We start from the raw sequence: 9,756 nt of genomic DNA on the forward strand, positions 1-9,756 counted from the left end.
GCACTTATAATATCTGATAAAATGAGGAAGAGTGCTGAATTTCAATTAGGACAGTTTGACAATTCTTGGCTGCCCCTACAGTAATTTGATAGATCAGTTATTCTGAGCTGCAGTCATCGAGTACTTCCAGCATGTCATCATTTAAGGATTTCCTGCAGGGAGAACACCTGTGGTACTTACTGATGCACACACCTTGCATTCTTAATGAAATCTTCAATATCTGAGCGGGGTGAAGACTGAAGCTGAAAATCATTTGAAGGGTGGATTTACAGGAGTTCTGTTCTGTTGCAGTTTATGCAAATATTTTGCAGTTTGTTCAGGACCTATGAAGAACCCCAGGGCTATCTGCACTGTATGCCTGCTATTAGGGCACACTAGTGTTACCCCGACATCAGCCTGTGTCATACTGAGCCAGAGCATAATGGATTAGGCTACTTTCACACTAGCGGTTTTCTTTTCCGGCATAGAGTTCTGTCCTAGCGGCTCTATACCGGAAAATAACTGTTTATTTTTATCCTAATGCATTCTGAATGGAGAGTAATCCGTTCAGGATGCATCAGGATGTCTTCAGTTCAGTCTTTTTGACTTTTAAGGACGGAGATAATACTGCAGCATGCTGCGGTTTTATCTCCCGCCAAAAAATCTGAACACTTGCCTGAATGCCAGTGTTCTGCCAAATCTCTATACCTTGCCAAAAGTCTATACCGGAAGTGACGCTGCCGCACCGGAAGTGACGAGATCGCCAAGGAATCAGCTGGAGGAGAGTGTGCGCGGCACTGCGCAAGCACACATCCACCAGCTTAGCAAAGAATTATTGCAGCGCCGCGATAGAAGTACTTCGTTCACCGCGCATGCGCACTTAGGGGTATAGAGATTTTGCAGCGCAAAATGTTTCATCAGATCTCCCTACCCCTGAGTGCGCAGGCGCCCACAAATCATCAGTTGCCGTTCATCTTTACTGCAGAGCTGAGTGCTGGATACCGAGCTCACCACAGACCTTTAAAACTGCGCAGACCTTTAAAACTGTGAAAAAAAAAAATACCGGATCCGTTTTGCCTGATGACACTGGAAAAACTGATCCGGTATTGCAATGCATTTTTCTGACTGATCAGGCATTTTTCAGATTGACCAGCTCAATCTAAGGCCCTTCAGCTTTTGCAAAACTACAACTCTCAGCATGCCCTAATAGCTGTAGGCTCTCCACGCATGCTGGTTGTAGTTTTGCAACAGCTGGAGGTCTGCAGGTTGGGCACCCCTGGCATACAGGAATATGCTAAAACATTATAAAAGTGAAATAAAGTTAGAAAACACTAACCCTATAATAGGATACAAAAATGTTACAAATAATGTAATTAAAATTTTTAAAAAATCACAACTCCCTCCCAAAAACCGCCACTATATAGTGTAAAATACATTTTATTCTGCACTCATTAAACAAAAAGTAAAAAAACATACACATATTAGGTATCTATACAACTGTAGCAACCAGAACAATTTAACTATCACGTTATTTACAAAAACAGAAGCAGTAGCGGCTGCGCTCACCTGAAAGGACGCCACTTAGGAAAGCACGGACTGGAACTAGAAACAGCAGCTCCACAGCAGTAAAATGAAAAAATGCTGAAAAGGTCCAGATTCTCCAAAAAGTGACAATCTTTATTAAATATTACATGGTCCAGATAAAATCCATAACCCAAAAAAAACTGCGTCTATGTGTTTCGGACCTCTCTGGTTAGGTCCTTATTCATGACTGAGCTGCACACCCACCCCAGAGCTTAAATACCGTCTCAATGTTCACAGGTATGAGATTATAATCAACTGGGATGAGGCACACGTAATCAGTGCATCAATACAGACATTATAAAACAGATAAGCAACAAAAAATATATAGAAATAAAATCCATAGAACTCAGTATTGTAAGATCAAGTCATGTCTTCGGTTTAACCCGGCTGGAGCACAACTTCCAAATTGAAAAATCCAGAAGGATTCATTATTTAATAGTTTCCCTCTATGGTCTCCGCCACGGCTGGGTCTGTTGACTCGCTCCTCATCTTGTACAGAGAAACCAGAAACGTCTCCTTGATTGCAAACTGCAAAGTGTAAACTTGCAGCAGGGACGTTTCTGTCCCTGTAAGGCCTCATGCACACGACCGTTCAGTTTTTTGCGGAACGGAACGGGCGCCGGCAATATAAATGCCTATTCTTGTCCGCAAAGCGCGGACAAGAATAGGACATGCTATATTTTTTTAGCGGGGCCGCGGAACGGAGCCACGGATGCGGACAGCACACGGAGTGCTGTCCGCATCTTTTGCGGCCCCATTGAAGTGAATGGGTCCGCATCCAAGCCGCCAAAACGGCGGCTCGGATGCGGACCCAAACAACGGTCGTGTGCATGAGGCCTAATGTAGTATATCTGATAGATGACCTCCTATGTCTTCAAAATACACACCACAGACCCACTGAAAACAATGGGTCTGCAAAAATAAGTGCGGATGGCACGTAGACAGCATCCATATTTTGCGAATCCACGATTTGTGGACTGCAAAGCGGACACAGTCGTGTTCATGAGACCTAATAATTAGAAAGTGTAAACTTTGTTAGGGTCCCAAAAAAAGAGAAAAAAGCATGGATCGCACATCCCCATGCCATGCATTGATCTTCTCAGTACAATTCATATTACTTCTCAGCGTAAATAGTAGTATACCAAGCCCTAATCTACATAGCGTACACAAGGCATTAGTATACGTTTTTATCAAAATGCATAGGCACTCTCACCACGCCAAGGTGGCCTCTACGAGTGGGTATCTACTCTAAATTGGTGCAGCACCACATGGCGACCGCCACAACACCACACCAGCAGCTTAGTCTGACAGTGGGGGTTCTGTTGGACTGCTGGGTCGCACCGCCTGCTAGCGTGGTGTTGCGGCAGTGGTGGTCGCCATGTGGTGCTGCGCCAAGTTAGAATAGGTACCCACTTGTAGAGGCAAATTTAGTGTGCTAAATGGGCCTTTGCATTTTGATCAAACTCTACACTAAGGCCTCATGTTCGTTATGTAGATTAGGGCTCGGTATACTGTTATTTATGATGAGAAGCGATATGAATTAAGCTGAGATCAATAATACATAAATGCACGGCATGGGGATGTGCGATCCATGCTTTTCTTTCTTTTTTTTCTCTTTTTTTTAGACCCTACGCTGTCTAATTATTAGGCCTCACGCACACAACTGTGTCCTCTTTGCAGTCCACAAATCGCAGATCCACAAAATATGGATGCTGTCTGCGTGTCATCAGCACTTATTTTTGCAGACCCATTGTTTTCGATGGGTCTGTGGTGTGCATTTTGTAGACATAGGAGGTCATTTATGAAAGCAGATACGTCAGTTTTGTGGCGTAAAAAAGTCGCAAGTAAAGCCATCTGCGACATTTCCATGGCATGTGCAACATTTTTGCCACTTATTGTTCATACTGCTTTGTATTTCTTACCTTGTCTTTTCATACAATAAAAAGAGATTTAACATTTTTGCGACTTTTCGTGTTTCTCGCCAATTTTCACAGTGGTATTTGTTTAAGAGCTAAAAGTGTGATTAGACCAGGATTACAGCTCATTTACTATGTGCGACTTTTGCAAATGTCGCAAAAAGTCGAAACTCATGCCAGACAACCCCCTGGTCTACTATTACACTTGAAGTTGTAAATCACATGACACTCATGCCACATATGTTTTCACCCCTCTGGCCCCTGTGATATGAGCATCGGAGCATTTATTGCTTCGATGCTCTCCCTTGCCCTGCGCTGGATCCCTCAGGGCAAGGGATTGTTTGTTTACTTTGGTACACTGCAAGGCGGAGGCTTCCGCCCAGCTGTGTATTCGGTGACGTCACCGACTCTGATGGGCCGGCTTTAGTGCTGCTCAAGCCGTTTTACAGGCTAGGGCAGCTCTAAAGCCCACCTATCAATCACCGGGCTCGCTGCTGGGTGGAAGCCTCCACCTGGCAGTCCCTATGGAGAGCCTGGTACGTCATCGGAACTCCATAAAATGCCTTTGCCCTATTCTGATGCTCATAACAAGAGCGGCTGCCTGGTTGAAAATGGAGGTATGTCCGAGTTCAGCTCTGAACACGGACAACCCCTTTAAAACTGACATACAAACAAATGACTCCCATAGTCTATCTTTCTGAAGAATGGAAATATGGATGCAGAAAGCATATGGATGACACGGATGATGTCCGTGTTTTAGTGGAGGATCCGCATCCATATGTCCGTTCTGCAAAAAGATAAAACGTTCTACACTTGTCTGCAAAATGCAGATCGCGGACCTGTTGAAGTCAATGAGTCCTCAAAAAATGTAGATACAACACAGACTGAATCCGTATTTTGCAGATCCACAATTTTTAAACCATAAAATTGATACTGTCGTGTTCAGTTTGCTAAATAGAAATACGTTAAAAAATTAGGTATTTGCATTCCACTCGCCTGATGCAGTGATTGGCTGCAGCAGTGTCAAAGTGAATTTTGACAGTGGTGGAACCCCAGCGAGGCAAATGAGGCCAGTGAATGAAGGAGTTGGGACCCAGTGGCGGGGAGAAGGTAAGTATTGCTCACTTTGCAGGTCTGCCCAGGAGGGCAGTTTACTAAAATACTCCAAAAAGGTGGCCAACCCCTTTAATGGCCTAAAACATTGCCCAAAACCTGTTGCATGCATTTGAGATCCTAAATCATGTACACTTCTGTACTTGTCAGCCTATGTATTAAACTCTATCGCACAAAGTCATCACATGGAAGCTGACTTAAATTTTCTGGACTAAATCCACTAAACCGCAGCAGCTACTCCAAACCACAAATATTCAATAACATTTTCAAAACCTTAGAAAAATTGTTTCTATATGACCATGAATCATCCTGCAAAATTACAAGTTAAGATATTAAAGGGTTTTTTCCCACAAGAGACTTTTATGGTATATTGTGCCAACTTGGCCGTCTATGTACCTCCCATTGATTTTAATGGATTGTGACTGCGCAAGAAGCGTCCCTTCTCCTCCAAGAACATGAACTAGTGTAATAAGTAGAGATGAGTGAATTTAAAAAAAAATCTACTCGGCCAGTTCGTCAAATTTTTCGAAAAAATTTGGTTCGATCCGAATTTATTTGCGGAGAATCACGTTTAAAAACGGCTATTTCCTGGCTGCAGAGTGGTGTAGAACACTGTGCCTTGCAGTAACATGCATAGGGAGTCTGCTGTGGCAGTGAAATAATACTGTCAGTATGACCTGCAGATTACACTCTTAGAATCACTGCACACTTCACTTATTTGGGCAGTCACGGGGCCAAAACTGACCAAATAACTCAAGTGTGAACTCAGCCTTACAGGTCGATGTTAGCGCCATGAAGAAGCGCACTCCTTTTACACGTCGTCAGCTGATTCCACATAGATGTCTACAGAACCTGTTCTATTAAACACTTATACAAGTAGAGCCCCCCGACAGAGTGGAGAAGGTGTCAGCAGTAAGTTTGTGTTGACATCACTGATTATTTTGCCCTTCTTCTGATCCGTCAGAACAATAACCCCCTAAAAACGGATCCTGTCTGTTGAGCATCCGCCTTTACTCGGTCAGCATTTGGTCAGTAATCCATCAGTATTGCTAATGCCAAAAAACAGGAGTGGATCCAAAACAGAGATGACACGTAAATGGAATATTTGCATGTCTTCTGTGTTTTGTACCCACTCCTGCTTTTGGCTACCAAATCACAAGCCAATTCTGATGGGACCATACAGGCCTTACAGCTGCTACACATACAGGATCCGTTGTGCGTCTCATTTCTCCTTCCATCTGACAGATCAGAAGAAGGGTCAAATAAATGATGATGTCAGCCAGGCCGAAAGGCAAAATAGTGGCCTAGTCATGAAGTGGGGAGGGTGGGAACAGCTCGAGAAGTCCACAGAGTGGCCCTATGACATAGTGGTGAGGTGGAAGCAGCATTAGAAGACCACAGAGTGGCCCAATAACAGAGTCTGGAGGTGGCGAAAGCATCTGGAGACCAGAGAGCGGCACAATGACAGAGTGTGGAGGTGGCAGCAGCATCAGAGGGCCACAGAGTGGCACAATGACAAAGTGTGGAGGTGGCGGTAGCATCAGGAGGCCACAGAGTTGCACAATGACAGAGTGTGGAGGTGGCGGCAGCATCAGGAGTCCACAGAGTGGCACAATGACAGAGTGTGGAGGTGGAGGCAGCAGCAGCATCAGAGAGTGGCATAATGACAGTGTTGAGGTGGCAGCAGCAGCATCAGGAGACCACAGAGTGGCAAGGGGAAATAGTGTGGAGGTGACAGCAGCATCAGGAGACCACAGAGGGGCAAGGTGACATAGTGGGGAGGTGGCAGCAGCATCAGGAAACCACAAAGTGACCCGGTGACAGAGTGGGGAGGTGACAGCAGCATCAGGAGACCACAGAGTGGCAAGGTGACATAGTGTGGAGGTGACAGCAGCATCAGGAGATCACAGAGTGGCAAGGTGACATAGTGTGGAGGTGGCAGCAGCATCAGGAGACCACAGAGGGACCCAGTGACAGAGTGGGGAGGTGGCAGCAGCATCAGGAGACCACAAAGTGGCAATGTGACATAGTGAGCAGGTGGCAGCAGCATCAGGAGACCACAGAGTGACCCGGTGACAGAGTGGGGAGGTGGGTGGCAATACGAGTACCAGCTGAAGATGGTGGGTGAAAGAAGGAGCAATTGGCATCAGATGTGTGGCATCAGGCGGGTGGCAGCATCAGAATAGTAGCTGAGGCAGTTAGCCAGAAGAAACCGGTCTCTTTTGTCAAAGTGTTGGTGTGGCACCATGGATTATCTAGTCTGATGCATCAGGCATTGGTGGGTGGAAATCCTGGCTGATCCACGCCTGATTCATCTTGACAAAGGTCAGTCTCTCCACATTTTGGGTGGATAGGCGAGTTCTTCTTGGGTAACTATGGCCCACGCCGCACTAAACACCCGCTCTGATGCCACACTACTGACCGGGCAGGACAGCTTTTCCAGGGCAAACTCTTCTAGTTGCGGCCACAAATCCAGTTTGGCTGCCCAGTGGTCCAGCGGATCTTCAATATAGGGTGGCAGAGTACTGTCCAAGTATGCCACCAGCTGCTGGTTCAGGTCCTGCTCCAGGTCTAGCTGCTGCTGCTGGTGAGTAGTTTCTTCACTAGGCGGGTGAAGAAAGCTGCTCATCAGCGACTCTAGACTCAAGTTGCTGCTGATGGAGCTGGAACTGCTCCTACCCCCACCTTGCCACATGAGGGCCCCCCCGGTCAGACCTGCGAGAGGATGGACGATGGCGCAGATAGGCAGCGACCAACTGACTACATAGGATGCACATGTGGTATGCTGGAGGGGCACTGTGAATTGTCCCTGCAGTGGAGGCTGAGGACACGGTGTTGGATGAGGAGGCAGAGGCAGACATTGTCGCAGGACCAACGGCGTGACAACGTGGAGGCGGAAGTGGTGTCACCTGGCCAAGTTGCTGGTGTGGCTGTACAGGAAGCACATTCACCCAGTGGGCCGTAAAGGACATGTTTTGTCCCTAACCGTAGTTACAGCTCCACACGTCGGCACTGCCGTGCACTTTGGCAGACACCGACAGGCTCAAGGACTGTCCCACCTTCTGTTCTACATGTGTGTCCAGGGCTGGAACTGCCTTTTTGGCAAAGAAATGACGGCTTGGGACTCTTCACCTCGGCTCGACACAAGCCATCAGTTCTCTGAAAGGTGCAGTGTCCACCACTTGGAAAGGGAGGGACTGCAGCACCAGTAACTTGGACAGGGGCACATTTAGCTTCTGTGCCATTGGATGAGTGCACGCATAGTGTTGTCTCTTGGCAATCACTTTGGTAATCAATTGCTGACGGAATGACTGACTAGGAGGAGGAGCAGGAGCATCAGGACCAGGAGATGATGGGAAGGGCAGACAGCTCCCTTCGGCTGAGGTGGTGGAGCCTTGACTGTCTGAAACCGAGTGGATGCCACTGGGTGATGCACCACCACATCGGAGCCACGGTTCTCCCAGGTCACTTTATGGTGACGCTGCATAAGTTGACGCAGGGCCGTGGTACCAACATTGGCACCCTGGCCATGCTTCACCTTCTGCCCACAGATTCTACATATGGCCATGTTCACCACCGGCGGCTTAACAAAAAACTTCCACACAGCCGAGTAGGTGATTTTACCCCCAACTGCGCACTGACTGACTGCTACTGCCGCTGCTTCTGTGAACCCATGCATCACTACTTTCCAGGCAGGTAGGCTCCTGCGAAGCGGGTGGTCTACCTCGGGCACGTTTGGCTACCGACCCCCCACTGCTGCCACCAATGCTGAGTCTCGGCCATGCTTGCGACTTGCTGGCTCCACCGCTGCCTCATGGGCAAGCTGCCACCCTCTTCTCCCGATGATGATGAAGCCCCTAATTCACCCGTCTCCCATGTGCGATCAGCTACATAATCATCGAGTACTGTCTGCACGTCACTGATGTCCTCCTCAACGGTCTCTGGGTCAGGAGCCTCACCGCTCGCAACACCAGCTCCCATGCCACTCTCCTCATCACTACTTGCCCGCCTAACAAAGGAAGCGGCGGATGTCTCCTCCACATCTTGGCTGGCCAGTAGCTGCTGACTGTCCTCTAGTAGCTCGTCCTCGCTGTATAGTGGGGCTGAGCCCACAGCATATAATACTTCTCTGGCTGAGGGAACAAAACAGGACAGAGGCAGGGTGAGGACAGTTGAGGGCACAGGGTCTACTCCCGGGCCATGCCAACTAAGATTGTGTCTGACAAACCCACCAACTCTTGGCTTGGGGTGTATGATGTCACTTGGGACGAAGTGGATGACCGAGTCAACCATTCAAGAACCACTGGGTTGTTGGTCAAGACACGACCGCTAGATGACACCGGGAGCTCAAGCCTCTCGCTGTGACTCCTGCTGTCACGCCCCCTTACTCTGCTGCGACCTGTGCCTGCGCCAGAAACATTTAGGCCTGGCACTTCTCTGTCTGACATACTGTTAGATCAAATACACGCAAAAAGGGCTTTAGAACATATAACTGCACCGCTGAACGGCAAATATATTTTTCTTTTTTCCACTTATACACTCTAAACATAAGGTCCCGAAGGGGAGTGGCAAAGAGAGCTAAAAGGTAGCTTTTACTTCTAATATATAAAATATGATAAGAGCATCACAATATTCACAAACAAACAAAAGAAACTCCTCAGTGAGAGCAACTCGCCCCGTCCGGATACCTGACCCTAGGGACGGGCAGTGTCCCTAATGTGCCCTACAGGATATTCCCGACGTGTCACGTTTCAACTAATGTATCATCAGGGGAGGTAATCCAATTAGAGAAACATTGGCATCCTGAAACAATAAGATATAATAGTGTAAGGAAAAATAGTGCCGTTATCTCCCAAAGACAGACACAAACAAACATTTACCATATACAGGGCCTACCTTCGGTCAGTGGACTCGGGGTGAGTTGCTCTGTATAGATAGGCAGGGCCAGACTAGCTGCCCCTTCCCAAAAACTAGGGCTATTTAGGGTTAGCATTTCCCTGTCTCATCTATGCATGAAATTACCCCGCCACACCACCTTGATATTTGACAGGCTACTCTGAACTCAAACTTAGCCTGGCTTATCGTTCCTGGGGTACGTCTGAACTGGTAAGGACGTTCCGTTTTATTTTGAGTAAATTCCTCTCACTGGGGAGTTTCTTTTGTT

The sequence above is a fragment of the Bufo bufo genome, chromosome 5, assembly GCF_905171765.1.
Source record: "Bufo bufo chromosome 5, aBufBuf1.1, whole genome shotgun sequence".
NCBI classification, from domain to species: Eukaryota; Metazoa; Chordata; class Amphibia; order Anura; family Bufonidae; genus Bufo; species Bufo bufo.